Consider the following 22,593-nt stretch of genomic DNA (forward strand, 5'->3'; position numbering starts at 1 on the left):
AAAATAGCATACTATAAATAGATTATATCACAGATAGTAGACATGGTAACTGAGTTTGAACTAAAGTTTTCTGACTTTTAAGTTTTTTTCTACCCATCATCTTCCCCCAGCAGAAAGAAAGCATTTCTACTTTTAACCCTGGGCATTGACTTAGTCACAATAAATATTTCCTCTTTGTGAGTAAAGGTACAATATAAGAAAATTAATACTCTGGGAGTCTTTGGGGAAAAGTCTGTTGGGTGACAAATAGAAAAGGTTAGGAAGAGTTGCTAAATGTTACCAATTTAGAGCCAATTAAGGATACAAGCCCATTGCTGTTCTGTAGAAAGTTGGCTTCAACTGTGCTTAATGAAAGTAAACTTTGAACCACATTCTCTGGTGTGGGATTTGGAAAGCTTGACTTACCTCCAAATTGTGTAGCACCTTAGATTTGAAGCCAGTGGAAACTCATCTAGTTCTCTAAAATTTTTTCTATCTGCCAGTTGACTCATGATGTCAGATACAAAAAACAAAAAAATAAAAAAAAAAACCCTGCTTAGAACGTTTCAGTGTGTGAGTATATGAATTAATAAAACATCATATAGTATTTTCATCTCATACTATTTTAGGAGTATTAATAATGATAGAATCCAAACGTACTCTGTACTCCTTGAAATCACAAAACTCCAAGGTATAAAACTTTATAAGATCTTAAAGTAAATTTTGCCTGCTCGGTATAAAACATTAAATGTAAAGGTAATGTATTAGTTAATAATTATTGCAGAGCTATGGATTGATGATTTGCATATTTTTTTTCAGCCCCAAAGCCAGTCTTCTATGATCTGCTTTGTGAAGCTGGGGCTGGGATTCTACGAACTACATTTCTTAGGCTCCCTTGACGTCTACCTTCTGTTAGGTTCTCTAGTGGAAGCACAGACAGGAGGTTGGACGGCAGAAGGAAGGGAAGGTATTTCTGTCTTGCTCTCCAGTTTCTGGACACGCCCGGGCTCTGGAAGCCTCTGGATTCTTTTGGCACCTCCAGCTCCAGGCATGTCGTCTCCTCTAGGAGACTGACACCAGCTGTGGGTGACATGGGGACCTCCCATGAATTCTGAGGTTCTGATGACCTCTTCTCTTCTGCTCTCTCAGGCCTGGGGGTGGTAGCTGCTCCCAGCAGTTACTAAGATTGGGGCTCCTCAAGCATTTCCTTCCTGCTCTGTCAGACTTCAAACTCTTGTGTAAATAATTCCCTGTATGCAATCCCCTCTGCTTAAAATACCTGTCCTGGCTTCTATTTCCCTGACTAGAACCTACATACAGGATATCATGACAAATAAGATATAACAACAAAATGCACGCAAGTGTGCTGATTACACCTCTTTACATACAGCGTATCACTTGTGCATTTCTCAGTGACCCTATTAGAAACAACATATGTAAAACATGACCTAGATGCTTGGGACAAACTGGTGCTCATAAAAGGGATATATATATATTGCCATTCACGCTTTCCTTTTCCCCCACCAGAAGATTAGGCGGATCAAAGTGATTAAAAAAAAAAATTCCAGCTGTTCAACCAAAAGAAGCAAGGTCTGGAATGTATTTCAATAATGTATCTCAGCCAGATGTTAACTAGAGTTTTCTCCCCTTTAAAGAGCAATGATGCCTGTCCAAGAGAAACACTTTAATCATCCCACTCTCCCTTTGGGACTATGGAAAATTACTGTATGCAAATGCTGCAGACCTAATTGATCATGGGTGAGTAAGGATATGTGACTGTGTATAACTTAGGTTATTCCATTTCTAACTTGCCTGTTCCATTCTAACAATACTTCTGCATTTTCCTATACATCTTGGATGTTCTTCTTTTTAAACATTTTATTTATTTGACAGAGAGAGAGAGAGAAAGTGAGAGAGTACAACCAGGGGGAGTGGCAGAGGGAGAGGGAGAAGCAGACTCCCCACTAAGCAGGGAGCCCCATGGGGGACTTGATCCCAGGACCCTGGGATCATGACCTGAGCAGAAGGCAGATGCTTAACTGACCGAGCCACCCAGGCGCCCCCATCCTGTATGTTCTTAAGTCTTAACTTGAATATTTTGGCAGCCTGGCTTCAGTCATCTAAATTATACACTGACATAACTATAAATGTTTTCTCCAAAACACAGAATCCTAGGAATGTGGAAATTTTCTGACTAGTCTGACAATCATTTTATTCTATATAAATACAGCAGTTAGTGATTTTACACCAGTTTCAATGACATTTGGTATGTAGGTAGAAGATAAATAAATGACCATATCTTTATAGAGCCAGTTAGACATCTTATAAAATATAATACTTTGTCATTCATGAGACTCATGGTAGAGGAAAATGTTTTCCTTGCCTTCATTCGCTTGACGGCCCTGAGGTTTGCAGTTAATGGGACTATTTATATGGCCACTTTCTGCAGGTTACTGTGGTCCAGTACCATGAACTATTCAGTGAACACAGAACATCTTGGATGCTATCAGGAGTACGAAGGGAACATACGATCTGGGTCTTGCTTTATTAATCAATACTCTCCAGCAGAAAGTAATGGGATAATCATGGGTCTTTACCTTAGTGTGGTAAGATTTGTAAATACATGCACCCGTGGAGGGCTCTTTGTGCTGCACTAGACATGCAGAATGATAGATAATTCATGGTAGTGAGGCCATGTGGAAGTTAGGGGCATAATTACAGTGACCTAGGGGTATTGCTCCATTTTCTTAGCCTAAGTTCTTCCCAGGAGAATAAAGCCCGAGACTTCAGCTTTTGGCAGGTAGTTTATTTTGGAAAGTGATGCCAGGGACCAGGAGTGAAGGACCAGGGAGAGTCAAACCAGGAAGGTAGAGAAGAAGGCAAATCAAGTGTGCATGATTGAGTTGGTCAACACTGTAGGCAGCTGGAGCTCCACCCTGCCGGTGCCCTCCGAAGGGCTGGACAGAACAGTCCACGTACAGGATCACAAGAAGCACTTATCCATTGGCTTTAGGATCTCACTTGGATCTCCTTTGGTTGAGGGTTGCCTTGGAGAGTTAAGTCCCTCCCACTCCCGAGGGCATAGAGGTCCCACACCAGAGCACAAAGAGCCCTGGGCAGGTGAGAGAATTGATCTTGTCAGCGTAAAATGGGCACATCTTGTGCTCATCTGTTCCCAGTCGCCATGGCTACAATAGGAAGCAAGATCAAGAGGATACAGGGCAGTGCCCGAGGGGAGTCTGACAGGGCCAAAAGTCTCCCAGCGGGGTTTAAGCAGGGAGGTCTTCGGCAAAAGAGATTTGGCCCTGTGTGCTACAATCAATGTTTTAATAAGGAAGTTTCTATCAGGAGGTCCTGGTTTATATTTTCCTATTTTTGTAAACCATCTCATTTCCCAAGACATTTCACCACTAAGGACTAATTTACTTCCTAGCTCTTGTGTCAGTGATATGTCCTCAACTTTGAAGAAAAGGAAACTTTCTTGTCTTCTTTTAATCTGGCTAGGATAGTACTCCTTATTGTTTATCCTAACAACCCACAGGGCTGTTCAGTCATCTAAATTATACAGTGACATAACTATAAATGTTTCACGTACCCTTCCTTAAGACAGCATTAAAATGGTGCTCTTACTGTTGAACTGTTCCTGTTTCCATGAGGTTAACATATAAAAATGTATTATTCATGAAAGAAAATGCATTTCATATATTCTGCCAATTGTTATTATTGTTCTAGAGGGGCAAATAAATGAAAATGGTGGTAGTTGTGGAGATGCATGCTTATTCAGAACTTAATACACAATACCAATTTAGACTACTTACCTTCTTCAACTTTAAACCTTCCATTAAACTGCAAAGCTTGATGTCAGCTAAACTCTATAAATGTTAATTTAAGGTCAAGGTGCTCCTGGGAGGCATTCGAATGCTTCGAGCAGAGCCCAAGAAAACTTCTTTTCAAAGATTTATGGGATGATATGGCTCCTTTTTGAAAAATAGGAACTCTATTTCTACTTTTTCCAATCACTTTCTATTTCAAGCTCTAGGACACACTTTTCTTTATGGATCTTTCTGAGATATTTAATAGCATTCTGGAGATGTTAAAATGCAAATTTTTTCCATGTGTAATGCATAGTGTCTCTCCAATTTAAACTTCATTTAGTAATGCCAAATACTTTGTATAGTGAGGGATGAATCATCCATAACTCGGGAGCACCTTCATCCATGAAAGTAGCCAAAACACAAATGCATCCTTTTCAATATCCAAATTATCATGAGGTAGGATTTTTAGCCAATAATCACTTTTTCGGAATCTGAATCATGTACCAAAATGCATTCAAGTTTTGGTTCAAAGAGGCTTAGGGCCCATTTTTCTTTGTTGCCTAAGTTACTGTATGGATTAAAGTTGGGCACCAAGGAATCTAAACATGCCGCCCCCCCTTTTAGGCTACCAAAGTCTTTTTCAACAGGGACCTGGAATCGTTTTGAGGCAGTGGTTGGGGCGAGCAACACAGTTTCTTCTTTTCTGGAAGCCATGAGACCATTGCACCCATGCAGGAATATGAGGTGCCCTAAGGGGAGGGCCAGCATCGTCACCGTATTCATCTCTCTCTCTGGGATATGGACTTGATAGGCCAGGGTTTATACTCTCCTAGGAAGCCCCCATCCACAGCCCGCTAGTCAAGGAAGGCAGATCTAGATGGTCCCTTACACATTTATATAACATTGTATATAACACACCAGCTCCTAGAGCAAGTAATGAAAAGCCAGCAAATACGTAGGCTCTCCAGAGGTTTCGTAGGTGGTTTGACACAACAGCTTCATTCAGAAAGGGATAATGTTCATTAGGCAGGGCAATGAGGTTTTTCTCTCAGAAACTTGAAAGTGAACAACAACAACACAGCCAAGCAATTAGCAGAGGAGTTGAAGGTGAAAGGATACACCGGGAAGGCTGTTTGCAGAAGCCATAGCAGGAAAGGTTGTGAGCGAGCCGAAGCTCTAATAATGCAAAGTCATAAAGCAGAAACTGGGCAAGAGAGAGATACTCCTCTGAAACATCAGGAGAGAGAAGTTAAGTCGTGGTAATTACAAATCACCAGAATCAAAACCATTCTGTGAGGCTTGGTTGTAAACCTTTCCCTAATTCCCTGAAATACTTGTCGTTATTCACTGTTTTTGCACAATGTGTTTCCTGTTAATCAAGATAACCTGAGTTCTTTGCCAGGACCAACAAAAAGGTCCCCCCGCTGGTGGCCTAGGGAGCTTCAGGGTAAGGCTTTGAAATGCACTAACGAATCCCTCTGAGGGAGGACTCTGGAGGTCCCATGACTGACAGGAGGCTGAATCATGCAGACTTGACAATAGCTGTTGCATTCCGGAGGAAAGTTCAAGTCTAAATAGCACCTCTTTTTGGGGGGCATGGATGCAGCTGGAGGTTGGTATGGTGTGACTTGCAACAGCCTCAACAGGAATGCAGACAGTTGCATAGGAATTGCTGCCCTGAGGGCCTGGGGCAAGAACAGCCGTCCTAGACTTACCCTAGATGACACCGAGAGGCTTGATTTTCTAGACAAAAGCACACTGTGAGGCCTCTCTCTCGGTTATCTGAGTGTTGAAGGAAGACTCCTAAACGAAACGGTCTCTGGGAGGCCTTGACAGGACAGACTGGCTAGCGACCAGTGTTGGCTTCCCGTTAGGAGCTCATTCTCTACGGGGAAATCTGGTCTAAAATAGTCAAGAGAATAGGAGTAAAATTCCAGGTCACTCATCCAGCTCTGCTTGTGCAGTGGTGGAATGTGGTAGAACGCTCGGGTAAGAGTGGGGAACTACGGTAACTGAGAGCACCCAAGTTCACCTCTCTGGGTTTCAGTTCCTTCATGGGTAAAACTGCTGGGGGGAACTAGATAAACATGAAGACCGTAATTTTATTTTGTTTTTTCTTTTTTTCAGATTTATTTTAGAGAGAGAGAGAGCGAGAGAGCGAGAGGAACAGAGGGAGAGGGAAAGAGAATCTCAAGCAGACTCCACCGTGGAGCCCAGCGCAACGACTCCGAGATCACGACCTGAGCTGAAACCAAGAGTCAGACGCTTAACCAACCACGCCACCCAGGCGCCCCGAAAACCGTAATTATAAAAGCTGAGATTTTCTGTTTTTACTCTGACACCTCCACAGGTTAGAGCCCTGCGCTCCCTGTCACAAAGTCAGGGATGGAAAGTATTTTTCTAAGAGCTTTGCAGTTGTTGGCTTTAATTACCATATGGTAACTTCCGAGGTTGTGGATAGAGCTGTAAATATTGAGCCATAGTCTACTCGGACTCTATAATATTTTGGCCTGATCAGATTTATAAGATGCTTATGAGAAAGGATACAATTCTCTTGAGTAGGCAGTGTAAGCAACGGCCTATAGGGCCGGCTGGAAGGGCCAGGCTGTTCACTCCCCTCTTGAACCCTCAGGCAAAGACTTGACTAGAGCTGGTATATAACTGCTCCTCAGGTGGGATCATTTTAAGGCCCGTGTCCTGCCCCAGGTCCCAGAGTTTCCCTGGTGGGATTTGGCTCCAGCTGTCCACAATTCTAAACTTCCGTAAACCTGCCCTCTGAACCAGCGTCCACCCTCAATCTCCCACCTGCCCAATATAATGTCTCACGAGGAGGAAAGCCTCTCATGGTCACTCCCACCTGTCTTAGGCTTCTCTGACAGATTCACGCTCCTAAATAGAGAACATGTGCTTGTTGGTAGTTGTTTTGGTTTGGGGTTCTCCTAGAAGCAAACCCTGAGGCAAGACTTGGAGTTTATGTGGGTTTGATCACAGGAAACCATGAAAGGGGGAGTAAGGGAAAGAGACAGGAAAGATGTGCCATCAAGCCAGCTCGTACTTCCGGCAGCCAGAGCCAAATCTCACTGCAACCTCTGTGAGCCCAGGGCAGGACACATGCCCTAAAGTTATCCCACCTGAGGGGCAGTCCTATACCAGCTCCGGGCAGTCTTTGCCTGAGGACTGAAGAGGAGAGTCGATTGGTAGACTACCGCGTGGGCTCTGGCAGCATGAGAAAGCGCGAAGCAAAGGAATACAGGTGCTCATAGTCTGAAGTTATGGAAGCAGTAAGGAGAAGGAGATAGGACTGGGAGAAGAGTGGGTCTGTTATGAAGATGCTAAAATGTTCACACTTTTATAAGATGTGAAAGGGAAAACCGAAAGCCTGATTCTCCCACGCTCAGCTAAATGGCCCTGTGTTTTGGCAGTCCTACAGCCGGCTTGACGAAGCTTGCTACACTCGGCTACTCTGGCTGGGGAAGAGTGTTTTGCTTTGTGACCGTACCTTCAGTGTTTTACCCCGAAATCAGAATGTTGCCCAATTCAGAGAAAGAATCACGGAGCCCGATCATTGCTGCCCACTGGTAAGGAATAATCTGTACCTTATTTACTTAGACATTGCCTCTTTCTAGAAAGGACCTAAGGTAGATTCACAGCATCATAGTCTTTTAGAAACTTGTAGAATTTTTGAAATGGTCCCTCTACTGAGATGAGAGACATATATTTGTATGCTTACAGGGACAGGGATCTTCCTTACATTTTTTGGATAACATTGTTCAAAAGTTTCCTTACTCACTTATTAAAAAAATACAGGGCTGGCTGGGTGAGTCGGTTGAGTGTCCAACTCTTGGTTTTGGCTCGAGTCATGGTCTCAGGGGTTGTGAGATGGAGCCCCGCATCCGGCTCCAGGCTCAATGGGGAGTCTGCTTGAGATTTTCTCCTTCTCCCTCCCCCCTGCTTCTCCCCCCTGCTGAAGAGTGCTCTCTCTCTCTCTCAAATAAATAAAACAGCCAAGCACAATACAGCGTGGTGAGCTTGTCAGTGAGGTGCACACAGAAGGCATACACAGGAGTGTACCCACAGGAGGCCAGCACTGAGTGTTGGGGCGCTGTGGACCAGAGGAAAGAATATGAGTGAATAGGCCGAAGGGCAATGTGTGTATATATATACATGTGTGAGCACACACATCTCTTTTTGTGTATTTGTATGTGTGAAGTTTGAGGGCAGATCAGTCAGTTTCAGGCCGAGAGCACACACGTGTAGAGGCTCAGGGCTTAGAAACAAATGATGACTTTAAACAACGTGTTAGTGACTGTATCTGGAGCATAAGGTGGGAAGTAAGGAGAGAACAGGTTAGAGGTGGAAGCAGGAGCCGGTTATGCCTAATCAGCCAGATGGCGGGTTTGGGTTTTGGTCTGTGGTCAGGGACAGTTAGCGAAGGCTTTTCAGGGAAGAAATGATGGGATCAGGTTTCCTTTTCGGACTCGGGCCGCCATGCGGGTGAAAGAATGGGAGCGAGGCCTGGAGGCAGGAGACTGGCCCTGAGGCAGCTGCAGAAGGTGGAGGAGAGCTAAGGGCCTCTGGGGGGAGGCGGTGGCCATGGAGATGCGGACAGGTGGGCAGATCCCAAGCTTTCCTTGGTACCCCAGGCAGGGGCAGGCAGCCTGCCTCGGTTCTCTCTTTGAGAACTAGGCATACCTCTGGGGTCACATGTCCGGTGACCTGTTGTAATGTTGGCTTGCATGTGTATTTCTGCACCAGACCGTGACATTCCTGCCAGGAATAAGTGCTTATTTTCATCTTGTGTCCAGTACACCAGCTTTGCCCGGCACATGGTAGTTCCCTAGATGTTTGCTGAGGGAGAAATAGGTATCCCTTAGGCATTTCACCCTTTTGTCTAGTTGTACTACTTGGCAGCTGTAGGGGACATATTTAAGCCTGTTTTGTATTTGAAGTCTCTCCAGAGCTCCCCTATCTGCTTCCAGGTTCAACAACCTAATCTTTTCCATGGTTGTGTATCGGACTTGGTTTTGAATCCTTCAGCATCCTAGTTCATCTGATGACAGTAAACTCCTAGGACTATGCATCACACTTCTAGAATCTTGAGAGAGTAAAGCCAAGCGCCAGAAGGTGAGCGAGACCGAAGAATCTAACCAGCGCTATACTGTTGGCCAATGTCCACTCCTATCTGCATGATCCCTTCCTCCAAAGGCCAAGCTGGAGACTAAAGCAAAAAGAAAGTCCCTCAGAGGAGTGAACAAGTTCCCCATACGTTCTACAATGTCCTTTATGTAAAGATTGGGGAGGGGGGTGGAGAGACCGGAGGAAGGGGCACGTGGGCAAGGGTGGCTGCAGCCCCGAAAGCAAAGAGGACAAGGAGAAACAACCAGTTGAAATGAGAACCCGAGAGGGTCTGCATTGCAGTTTATCGCGTAGGCTGTCAAAGCACAGAATATCAACTTCAACCCCACTCACAACTTACCAGCCGTCTCCTTCCCATAAAACTAAAGCATTTAATATTCCTTGTCATTTTCCCTTAGATATACATGTATAAGCACATACTTGCTAGCAGAAGGAGAAAGACAGCAATATTGAAGAATAAAAGTTCCATTGTTCTGTTGCCTCTAAAGTAAGTGATGGAAATTATAAGCTAATTTACATATGGGAGATTAGCAGGGTATCCCTTTATTCCTATTAATATATTTTCCCTTCCTAATTATAAAGATTTGAATCTTTTTAAAACAACTTTATACAAAACATTTGTGTGGATATAAGAACTGCATGTTAAATGCTAATTCTGGATGAGTTATTTGCATAACCTCACAAAGGAGCTAAATTGCTTGTATTTAATAATAAATAGAGAGTTTAAAAAGGATTGCGGGTATCTTGAGAGAATGTGAAACAGAAAAAAATTTGCTTCTATTTTAAGATATGGAATTTTTTTTTTTACTTTGAATTTAAAACTACTTCTCCATCCTCTAGGGAAAACTTGTCCTAACTTTCCGATAAGCTTAATAATCCAGGGCTCCTACAACATGGCGATTCAAATACATTGAAGGTGAAGAGCTAATAAGTTTTTAAATGAACATGGATAATTTTCAAAAGATGATAAACTGCATCTGAAATAGTTTTACATTTGGAAAGTGGAGACTTTTGAAGATTATAGAGTCTGCCTATGCTAGCAAAATGGAAAGAATTGTAGAAGTGATCCAGAGAATTCGGGGAGTCTCAAAATTCATAAAGAAAGAAGGATGAAAGACTTCTCTTGAAAGGATGGGGATTTGACAGTGTCCCTGACTTGGATATCAGTTGTCATTTCTGCAGGTGAGCAGGAAAAACATGTGAGTGGGGAGAACACACGAAATAACTAAGGTGATAAACATCGAATCGAAATGAGATGTATTTATGTTGTTTTGAAGACTGGAATGAGTCTCTCGTCAGCATGTACTATGAAAGCCACTCCATCCTTCTCTTTCCCCCCTGCCCCTCAGCTCCCTGCTTAATGGACTCTCTATTCTCAATTAACTTGCCATCTCTTTGCCAATTCCTCTTCGTTCTCTTTTGCAGGCCGCTCTTTCCCTCCTTGACCTTTAACCGTTGACCTCTAATTCAGTCCTGAGCTTTCTTTTCTTTTTCTCCTGTTACCCACTTCTGGATGATCTCCTCAGTTTCTATGCCTTCAAATTCTCTCTCTGGGCCCCAAATACCAAATTGACCCCCTAGCACCTGCCCTCTGAGTTGTGGCTTGCAGACGTTGGCCCGTCACCTCCTCTCCGGTGTCTGCCAGCATGTTGTGTGCAGCAAGCCTGTTCAAAGCTACACCCTTGACGTGGTCCACCACCCACAGCTCCCCAGACTTCTCCACTTCAGTGGCTAGTATCACATCCACCTGTTCTAGCTGCTTGATAGCAACACAACACTTCTATCACTTCTTTTTTAAAAAATTTTATTTATTTTAGAGTGTGGGCAAAAGTGTGGGGAGGGGCAGTGGGGGAGAGAGAGAATCTCAAACAGACTCCCTGCTGTGCACAGAGCCCCACATGGGGCTCGATCCCACAACCCATGAGATCATGACTTGAGCTGAAACCAAGAGTCAGCCGCTTAACTGGCTGAGCCACCCAGGTGCCCCTCTCTGTCACTTCTGTGTGGAAAAACCTGTCAGATTCTTCCACTGTTCATTTCCCCCACTGGCCCCCTAGGGTAAGCCACCATCTCACACAGACGATTTTGTTGGCTTCCCTGATAGCTACTGACAGTCCGGTAACCAGTCTCTCCAACAACAGCAACAACAACAGCGTAATTTTTATGTCCTAAATTGTTACCAGCTTCCTCTCCTTAGAATTAACAGGCAGATTCTACCCTATTGCAAAATGGCCACTCTGTGTTGCTGCAAGGTTGACCTAACCTATGAACACACCCCTTTCCTATTAAAACCCTTTCAATGGCTTCCTTTTGCATAAGAATAAAATCTAAACTCCTTACAATGGTGTTATAGACTGAATGTTGGTGCCATCCCCCCCCCAATTCATATGATGAAATCCTAACCCCCAATGAAATGGTATTAGGAAGTGGGGTCTTTGGGAGGTAATTAGGTCATGATGGTGGAGCCCTTGTGAATGTGATCAGTGATTTTATAAAAGCTTGCATACTCCCTTTTGCCATGTGGAGACATGAACAAAAAGACATCTATGATCCTCACTAAACACTAAATCTACTGGCACCTTGATACTGGACTTCCCACCCTCTAGAACTGTGAGAAATGAATGTTTGCTGTTTAAACCACCAGTCTGTGGTATTCCACCATAGCAACACAGATGTACTAAGGCAAATGGTCCAAAAGGACCCCATGTGATGTGGCCCTTGACTGACAAAATTTACCCATCTCCTGCCCCTTCTGCGTTTCTGACTTCCCTCTGGCCACACTGACCTTCTTTCAACCCCCCAAATGTCCCATGCTTTTTCCAGTGTCCGAGATGTTTTGTTTTTTTTTTTAAGATTTTTTTATTTATTTGCTAGAGGGAGAGAGAGAGTACAAGCAAGGGGAGTGGCAGGCAGAGGGAGAAGCAGGCTCCTCGCCAATCAAGGAGCCCGATGTGGGACTCGATCCCAGGACCCTAGGATCATGACCTGAGCCGAAGGCAGACGCTTAACCGACTGAGCTACCCAGGCGTCCCTCCAGTGTCCGAGACGTTAAACATGCTTTTCCTATACTGGAAATACCCTTTTCCCTGCTTTTATGTAACTGACTCTTTGGATTCTCAGCACATATGCAACTCTCTCAGGTCCACCCTGCTTACCTGTTCTGAGTAAGCTTTCCCCTACGATTTACCATGTATCACTCTACCTTGTCTGTTTCCTTCAAAGCACTCATCATAATTTGTATTTAATAAATTTTTATTTACTTGTCTATTGACCGCCCCTTCTACTAGACTGCTAATACCCTAAGAACAGGGATTATATTTGTTTTATTATCTAAAGAGCTTAGTATAATACCTCTCACCTACTAGACTTTCAGTATGTGTAGAATGAATGAAGAAATAAATAAATGAATGAGAGCCATTATAGAAGTAAAGTTTTCTACAAAATTCTTGGTGAGTGAGTGAAACTAGTCAACTGCTTAGTATCTGAAAATTCAGTGGTGAGTGGCCATAGTTTGCTACTTGAGACTTAATACAGTTTAGGGAAGAAATTATGACCTATAGCAATATTTCCATGTCTGGAGAATATTAAAGGTTTTGGAAGGTAGCCTTTCAAAATGTCAAGTGCCTATCGTATTGAGGTTTTTAATGTTTTCAAATGATTTAAGCTAAATTGTATTCTCATTATTTACTCACAAAATGCTTGCATGGCCCCAAGGAATAGAGTCAAGCCCTACAAATGAAGACAGGGAAGTCAGCCCACGGAGACTGAAGTGGGCTGTCTGTGCACATCTCCAATTTTCCTAGCATGAAACAGAAAAAATCATGGCAAAGTGACTCTAGAGTAGAATTACATATCAGGGTGGATTGGGACCAAACAACTTTAGCTCTGACAATATAGGGTTCAATGACTCTCAACATTCAATGAGTTGATATGGTTCCTTGCATTTCCATGCTATTTTCTCTGTTCTAATATAATTTTTCCTCAAGTCCTAAATATTGCTTCTGGAGTCATCCAGAAAAATTATCTATGCAAGGATGATATCAAACCCTAGGCATTTCCAAAAACAAAAACAAAAACAAAACCCCAAAACCAAAAGCGTTGTGACCTGCTAGGGAATAGCCTCTGCCCTGCTGATTCCTTTGAGTGACATTTCAAAGCTGATTACTTAGCCCTATTCAGACAGATATCCCACTGCAATCAACATCCTTCTTGTGTCTGCCTCAGTAGGGATTTTGCCTTAATAAGAAATATAGAATTGGGTTCTTAGTGATAATTATGATAATAATTTTCAAAGGACAAGTCTTTCCCTTAATAAATAATCCTTCTCTAAGAGCAAGCATCCTTGAATCTTATCTCTGCTGCTTTTCAAATGAACATTTAAAAAAATCAATTTTGATACTTGAGACTGATGCAAGGATAAGTGGAACTCTGAGATGACAGACTCTGCTTTTATGTGGATATGAATGTGTACCTGATGCCAACAGTAGGGGGGAAACAAGCAAATTTTATTAAGGTCTTCTCTAATCTTCCAATACCAAAGATAACCTCAGATTTATATTCAATAAAATATCCCATCTCCATCCTAAAGTAGCTAATTAAAACCAACAGAGGCTACCAGATCAATGTATTGCCACCATTGTAGTTTAATCAAGGCAGGTGGTGTTTGGATGGCTTGAGGTGATTTAGCCCCTATTTCCACTCACCATCCCTCAGTCTACCTCCAATAATAGACAGTTAAGTAAAAACAGAGTATTTGCTAGGCTATAGCTATAAGTCCTCTGGCCTCCCTTGAATTCACATTGCTGCCTCTAAGCTGCTCATATGTGGGAATTCTGGACCCACCACTGGAGACTGCAATATGGTGAGGTAGCTAAAATTATATAAGATTCTAAAGGAGTACAAAGTAAAATAAATGGCTGGGAGGCAGTGGGAGTACAGTATTTTCATGACATTGTCTCTGTGCCCTCACAGTTTAAGGTAGATGCCTGCATTTCACTATTACAATGGTAAAGAGCACTGACCAGAGTTGAGAGAGCAGAGATCTAATTTGGTCATGCCACTATTAGCTGTGGATCTTTATCCTAAAATTGAATGTATTGTAGTTCTGCTTCTGGAAAAATAAAATAGGCATTGTTTTCCTTATATATCCTGTTAAATACAACGTAAAAACCCTAGACATTGTATTAAAACAAACCTAAGACACTGAAAGGTGGAGAGAAGAAGACAGATCAGCAAGAGACTTTGGGACTTAAGACGTGGTGGTGAGTTCTCTACGTTTTCTTTTAGCCTCATATATCTCAGACTTGGAGTTGAAAAAGCCAACAATAAAGGAATGCCAGTGAGGGCAGGGGAGAAAAGCCACAACAAAGACCTGTTCTCAGTCTAGCCAAAGGATCAGAAAAAGGCAGCCCGGCAAGACAGGAAACTTTTAGACAATAAAAGCAAAGCATCACAGAAAAGACTTTGGCTCCATCCCCATCCCTACTAGCAAAGGCTGAGTAGAATGAGGAGCTGAGACTTCCACTCACACACCACTGTAGCAAGGTGCCACAACACCCCAGTAGGGTGATGTGTGAGAAGGCCAAGTGGGAAGCCAGGACATTCATCCCTGCCAACCAGTAATGAGCCCTCTCCCTCTCATATCACTGGAGACCACACGAGTCTCTAGCTCCAACCCCATGCAGCAGTGATAAGGCATTCCTACCCCCTCCCTCCTGGGGTGATGTCAGAGGAGGCCTAAAGGGGAATCAGGACTTTTACCATCAACCAGCAGTAACAAGGCCATCTCCCATGATGTCAGTAAAGACCACAAGGGGAGCTGAAAGTCCCACCCCCTCAAGCAGTACTGAGGATCCCCTACCAGGTGTCAGCCAAGGCTGAATGACTACAGAGGCTACTTCCACCTGGCAGTCATAAGGTGGTACCCTCCCCTGTCCTTGAAAGAACAGTGTTCAAGAAAGAGAGTTAAAATAAAAGGCTTAAATAACATCTAGTGTCTCATTACAAAATACAAAAATGTCCAGATTTCCATCAAAAATTACTCATACCAATAACAAGGAAAATCTAAAATTAAATTTAAAAAGACTCGTGGGCACCTGGGTGGCTCAGTCGGTTAAGTGTCTGATTCTTGGTTTCAGCTCATGTCATGAACTCATGGTCATGAGATCAAGCCCCAAATTGGGCTCTGTGCTGGACATGGAGCCTGCTAAGATTCTCTCTCCCCTCTCCCTCTGCTCCTCCCCACTACACTCACTCACTCTCTCTCTCTCAAAAAAACAAAACAAAACAAAAAACCATGAAGGTCAGAAGAAAGTGAAAATAAAAACATATATCGAATGAAAATAGAACATACCAAAATCTGTGTGACACAGCTAAAGCAATGCTGAGAGGAAAATTTATAACACTCTTAGTATGTTAATGAAAAGAAACAGTCTCAAATCAATAATATAACATCCCACCTCAAGAACTTGGAAAAAGGAGAGCAAAATAAACCCAAAGAAAGCAGGAAGGAAATAATAAAGAGCAGAAGTTAATGAAATTAAAACAAAAACTATGGGAAAAAATGAATTGAACAAAAAGTTGGTTCTTTTTTTTTTAAATTCAAGTATAATTAACATACAGTGCTATATTAGTCTCAGGTGTACAGTATATTGATTCAACAATTCTATACATTTCTCAGTGCTCATCAAGATAAGTGTACTCTTAATCCTCTTTATCTGTTTCACCCCTCTACCCACCCACCTGCATTTAAGAGTAGTTTTTGCTTCTATATCTAGGCTATTGTAAATAATACTGCAACGAACAAGGGTGCATACATCTTTTCAAATTGTGTTTTCATTTTCTTTGGGTAAATACCCAGCAATGGAATTACTGGATCGTATGATATTTCTATTTTTAATCTTTTGAGGAAACTCTATACTGTTTTCCATAATGGCTGTACCAGTTTGCATTCTAACCAACAGTGCAGGAGGGATCCTTTTTCTCCATATCCCCACCAACACTTGTTATTTCTTGTCTTTTAGCCATCTGACAGATGTAAGGTGATATCTCATTGTGGTTTGATTTGCATTTTCCTGATGATGAGTGATGTTGAGCATCTTTTCATGTGTCTGTTGGCCATGTGTGTGTCTTCTTTGGAAAAATGTCTATTCAGGTCCCCTGCCTATTTTTTGGCCAAATTGAGTTGTGGTGTGTGAGTTGTGGTGAGTTGTATGTAAGTTCTTTATATAGTTTGGATGTTAACCCCTTATTGGATATATCATTTGCAAATATCTTCTCTCATTCAGTAGGTTGCCTTTTTGTTTTGTTGATGGTTTTCTTTGCCGTGAAAAAGCTTTTTAGTTTGGTGTAGTCCCAATAGTTTATTTTTGCTTTTATTTTTCTGGCCTGAGGAAATCTATCCGTAGATATGTTGCTAATGGTGACGTCCAAGAGATTACAGCCTATATTTTCTTTTAGGAGCTTTTTGGTTTCAAGTCTCACATTTAGGTTCATTTTGAGTTTATTTTTGTGTATGGTGTAAGAAAGAGTCCAGTTTCATTCTTTTGCATGTAGCAGTCCAGTTTTCCTAGCACAATTTGTTAAAAAGACTGTCTTTTCCCTGTTGTATATTCCTGCCTTTTCATAGATGAATTGACCATATAAGTGTGGGTTTACTTCTGGGCTCTCTATCCTGTTTTATTGTTCTATGCATCTATTTTTTTTTAAGATTTTATTTATTTATTTGACAGAGAGAGACACAGCAAGAGAGGGAACACAAGCAGGGGGAGTGGGAGAGGGAGAAGCAGGCTTTCCGCCGAGCAGGGAACCCGATGTGGGGCTTGATCCCAGGACCTTGGGATCATGACCTGAGCCAAAGGCAGACACTTAACAACTGAGCCACCCAGGCGCCCCTATGCATCTGTTTTTGTGCCAGTACCTTACACTTTTGATTGCTACAGCTTTGTTGTGTATCTTGAAATCTGGGATTGTAATACCTCCAGCTTTGTTCTGTCTCAAGATTGCTTTGGCTATTTGGGGTCTTTTGTCGTTTCATATAAATTTTAGTATAATTTGTTCTGGTTCTGTGAAAAATATTGTTGGTGTTTTGATAAGGATTGCATTAAATCTGTAGATTGCTTTGGGTAGTATAGGCATTTTGGCATTATTGGTTCTTCCAATCCATAAGCGTGGAACATCTTTCCATTTGTTTATGTCATTCTTCAATTTCTTTCATCAATGTTTTATAGTTTTTAGAGTACAGATCTTTCACCTCCTGGAAAAGTTTGTTCATAGGTATTTTATTTTGGTGCAGTTTGTAAATGGGATTGTTTTCTCAATCTCAAAGATCTGGTTCTTTGAAAAGACTAATAACTTTGACAAATTTCCTGTATGGCAAAGAAAAGAGAGAGAAGACAAATTATCAATATCAGGAATGAAACAGAGGCTATCACTAAAAACACTGCAGACATCAAATGATATTAAGGGAATACTAAAAACAGGTATACACACAGATTTGGCAACTTAGAGAAATGGACCAATTCCTCAAAAAACACAAGTTACTACAGTTCACGTAATATGAAATAGATCATTTGAATAGTTCTATAACTATTTAAAAATTGAATTCATAATTTTAAACACTACCCCAAAATAATTCTCCACTCCTAAGTGATTCTATGGAGAATTCTACCAAATGTTTAAAGAATTAACACCAATTCTACACACGATCTCTTCTGGAAAATAAAAGAGCAAAGAACATTTCCTAATTCATTTTATGAAGCTAATATTTTTCAGATATCAAAACCAGATGAAGACAGCAACATAACAAGAAAACTACACACCAGTATCCTTCATGAATATGAATGCAAAATCTTTAACAAAATATTAGCAAATAGAATTCAGCAATATATAAAACAGAATTATTATACCATGAGCAAGTGAGATTCATTCCAGAGATGCAAGACCAGTTCACTATTTGAAAATTATTCAATGTAATCAATTTGATATCATCTACTATATTAAAGAAAAAATCAATCAATACAGAGCAATCATTTGACAAAATTCAATACCCATTCATGAAATATAGGAGTAGAGGGGAATTTACACAACTTGATAAAGAATATCTACAAAAAACCCCAACAACTAACATACTAAATGGCACAATATAAGGATGTCTGCCTTTACCAGTGTTATTCAACATAGTGCTAGAATTTGTAGCCAGTGCAATAAGACAAAAAAAGGAAATAAAAGGCATATAAATTATAAAAGAGGAAATAGAACTATGTATTCTGTTACAGAGGACATAATTGCCTATGTAGAAAATTTCAAAATCTACCAAAAAATCTTTTAGAACTAAGTGAATTCAGCAGTGTGGAGGATGCAAGATTTACATACAAAATTTGATTGCATTTCCATATACTAGCAATGAACATATGGACACTAAAATTTAAAATACAATACCTGTACAATAGCTGTGTGTGTTGTGTGTGTGTATAAATCTAACAAGACATGTACAGGGTTGTATACAAAAACTACACAGTGCTGATATAATATCTAAATAAATAGAAATACAGCGTTCATGAGTTAGAAGAGTCAGCATAATAAAGATATCAATTCTCTCAAAACTGACATACAAGTTTGACACAATTTCTACAAAAATTCCAACAAGGTTTTTTACAGATATATATAAGATTATTCTAAATTTTATATGAAAAGCCAAAGGAACTAGAATAGCTAAAACAATTTTGAAAGTAGAATAAAGTGGGAGGAATCAGTCTACCCTGTTTACAGATGTATGATAATAGGTATATTAATCAAGCCTGTGGTATTGATAGAGGGTTAGATCCACAGATCAGTGGCACAGAATAGAGAACCTAGAAAGACACCCACACAAATATACCTAATAGATTTTTTTTAAGATTTTATTTATTTATTTGACAGAGACACAGCAAGAGAGGGAACACAAGCAGGGGGAGTCCGAGAGGGAGAAGCAGGCTTCCCACCGAGCAGGGAGCCCGATGAGGGGCTTGATGCGGGGCTCAATCCCAGGACCCTGGGATCATGACCTGAGCCGAAGGCAGACACTTAACGACTGAGCCACCCAGGCGCCCCATACCCAATAGATTTTTGACAAATGTGCAAAGGTGGGAGAAAGCTAGTCCATTCAATATTTAATAGTGCTGTGGGAATTGGAAATCTTAGGGTTTAAAACAACAACAACAACAAAAAAAAAACCTTGACCTAAGTCTCACACCTTATCAAAAAAAAAAAAAGCCCCAAATGGATAACAGACATAAATGTAAAAACTATAATTTTTAAGAAAATCTACAATAATAAGAGCTAAGCGAAGACTTCTTTGACTTGATACCAAAAATATCCATAAAAGGAAAAATTGATAAATTGGACTTTATCAAAAACCTTTAAATGTTTGCTTTGTGAAGGACCCTGTTAACAAAATGAAAGGACTAATTACAGGCTGGCAGAAAATATTTGCAAATCACCTGACAGAGGGCTAGTATTTAGAACATAAAAAGAAATCTCAAAACTGATCAAAACAATCCTATTAGAAAATTGACAAAAGACACAAAGTGACATTTCACGAAAGAGGATATAAAGTGGCAAATAAGCACATGAAAAAATGTCCAACAATATTAGCCATTAGAGAAATGCAAATTAAAACTGCAATTCGGTATCACTGTATATCTATCAGAATGGCTGAGATAAATAGTGACAACGCCAAACATCCATGAGGGTGTGAAGAAACTGAATCACTCATATGTTACTGGTGGGAATGTAAAATGGTACATTCACTCTGGAAAACAACTTGGCAGTTTTTTAAAAGAATAAATAAACATGCAGTTACCATATGACCCAACAATTACACTCCTGGGCATTTATCCCAGGGCAATGAAAACTTACGGTTACACAAAAAAACCTGTACGCAAGAGTAGATTGTAGTTTTCTTCATGATAGACAAAAGCTGGAAACAATCCAGATGTCCTTCAGGGAGTGAGGGAGTAAACAAACTGTGGGCCATCCATAGCACAGAATACTGCTCAGCAATACAAAGGAACAAGCTATTGATCTATCTAACAACTGGATGACTCTCCAGAGAATTATGCTAAGTGGAAAAAAAGCCAATCTCAAAAGGTTAGATTTCTGTAGCATTGTTGAAATGACAACATGGTAGAAATGAACAGATTAGTTGCCACTAGCAGTTAAGGAGGGGGTGATGGTGGGAGGGAAGTGGTGTGGCTTTTGAGGCAACGTGAAATATACATACCATGATGGAAGTGTTCATTAACTTGACTGTATCAATGTTAATGTTAATAACATTACGTTATTATTATGTTAATATTCTGATCCTGACATTGCATTTTAGTTCTGTAAGATGTTACCTTTGGGGGAAAATGGATAAAGGATTCACAGGACCTCTCTGCATTTTTTTTTTAAAACAACTGTGTGTGGATTTACAATTGTCTCAAAAAAAAAAAAAAAAAGAGGGTATCAGCCTGGGTAGTCTCTTTTTTTTTTTTTTTTTTTAAAGATTTTATTTATTTGACAGAGCACAAGCAGACGGAGAGAGAGGGAGAAGCAGGTTCCCTGCTGAGCAAGGAGCCTGATGTGGGACTCGATCCCAGGACCCTGGGATCATGACCTGGGCCGAAGGCAGACGCTTAACCATCTGAGCCACCCAGGCGTCCCAAGCCTGGGTAGTCTCTTATATCACTTTTCAATTCACTAACTCATTCAATTATTATTTGTGTTGAACTATTGTAAATACAAAAAAAAGTGTAAACTTAAGACACAAAGGCTAACTTAAGCTAATAAATTTTAGCATTTATGACTACAGTAGAAATAGGTCACCAAGTTGGAAATTAGTAGACCATATTCAAAATGGTAAATTCTCCTTACATAATCATCTCAGGTTGAGAATAGCAACTTTAGGGTCAACTTGTGATATTCTATATGGAATAAAGTAAAAATCTCAGGTTCATTTCATATAATCCTATAAAAAGCCTGTGGAAAAAAATTCTATCACACACATGTGGCCTGGTAGGACTACAAGGAGGGAATGAATGGCAATTTCCCATGCACTATAAACATGCTATTCTAAAGAACACAAGGTTACATAAATACTATGCTATTTCTGGCAAAAACAAAGAGAAAACAAACTGCACACATCAAAATAATACAAAATGAAACAGAACCCAACAATCTATTTGCACGGTATAGCTTTTTCTGAATGTAACTCATCCATTCATTCTGACTAAACTCTTGAACAAGCCAGAGTTTGGCCAGATATGGACTAAGAGAGGTTGAGCTCACAAGGTACTATCTAGTGCTGAACTTGTATCAAGAATCAGCCCTCAGGGGTCAATATGAAAGAGAAAGGCAGACAATCCAACTAACTGCATTCCAAAGAGTCCAAGATAAGAGGTGAAGTCCAGACTTGAGGCCACGGGTCAGAAACCAGGAGGAACAGAAATTCCACCCAGAGTAGACAAAGCCTGAGGTAATTATCCACACTATTGAGGCATCACTGAAGATACTTCTATAGGATACTTGTGTTTTCACTATAGATGAGAAAGCTGCTAAAAATTCCAGGTCAGTTCAGACATATTTGACAGATATTTACTAAGGACCTCCTGTCTATCTTGGGCTTTATGCTAAGTATTGGAGCAAAAGACATTAAGTGCTTACAGCTCAGTTGAAGAGAGGGACAAGGTAGCAATGACCAAAGCCTGTGAAAAACTGGAGGCAAGCATGGGTGAGCTGTGTGCCCCCAATGAGGCATTTGTGTTGTTCTGTGGGTTTGGGGCAATAGAGACAGAGAGGGAGGCAGGCCAGAGAAAATGTTCCCAAGATCGTGCCACTTGAACTGGGTCTTGAAAGGACAAAAACTTTCAAGGAGAGAAGGATTGGGAAAGAAATTTCAGGCAGAGGGAAAAGAATCTGTAAGAGATACTGAGGCTTGGAAAAAACCATGGTGCCTCTAGAAAAATTGCATTCCGGAAGAAATTGACCAGGTGAAGCTGGGCCCTTGGGGGACACTAGATAGAGCCACTGATTAGGGGAGGCAGAGAACTGAAAGCAAGGGCATTAAATGGAAAGCTGCACAAAGGACGGTATATCTTCAGGCTGTACTCTAGGTTCAGAATGCCAGCTTCCAGGTTTTGCCGCCTGAGGTAGAGATTTAGAACCAGTGGTTCTCAAACTTTAACGTATGTATGATTCTCCTTAGGATGTTGCTAAAATGCACATTCTGATACGTTAGGTTTAGAGAAGGGCCTGAGATGCTACCTTTCTAATGGGGCCCTGGATGGTGCTGACTCTGTTGATCCATGGGACCACACTGTGAACAGCGAGGGTTTAGAGTGCACTAGTCTTTAGAGTGGATGTGGAAAAGTTCCTTTGGAATGAGGGAAGAAAATGTGAGAACTTAACATTTATAGTCTTTATCAAAAAAGTAGGAAATTAAACTTTGCTACAGTAATACACGGATCAACTCTGGCCCTGTCACTCACTCTGTCTGCTAGATAGCTGACATGTGTAATATCTAAGGTATCCTGAAGGAAAGGCAGGCATTCTATAACTTGGAGGCATTGACAGTAACACCTTTTATTCTATGTCACATTTCAACTTATGGCCACATATTGCAGTTATAATATATTGTTCAGTGGAT

The 22,593-nt window shown here is 41.0% G+C and overlaps 1 long non-coding RNA gene across 1 annotated transcript; it reads left to right on the plus strand.

The window, feature by feature from the left end:
* Positions 1-6,971: 6,971 nt before the first annotated feature.
* On the plus strand, positions 6,972-11,271 carry LOC118009352. Its single transcript, XR_004678892.1, has 4 exons — positions 6,972-7,372; positions 8,774-8,918; positions 9,329-9,417; positions 9,771-11,271. It is a non-coding gene; the product is annotated as an uncharacterized LOC118009352 (long non-coding RNA).
* The last annotated feature ends 11,322 nt before the right edge of the window (positions 11,272-22,593 follow it).

The sequence above is a fragment of the Mirounga leonina genome, unplaced genomic scaffold (assembly GCF_011800145.1).
Source record: "Mirounga leonina isolate KUSES-001 unplaced genomic scaffold, KU_Mleo_1.0 Mir_127, whole genome shotgun sequence".
In the NCBI taxonomy this organism is placed as follows: Eukaryota; Metazoa; Chordata; class Mammalia; order Carnivora; family Phocidae; genus Mirounga; species Mirounga leonina.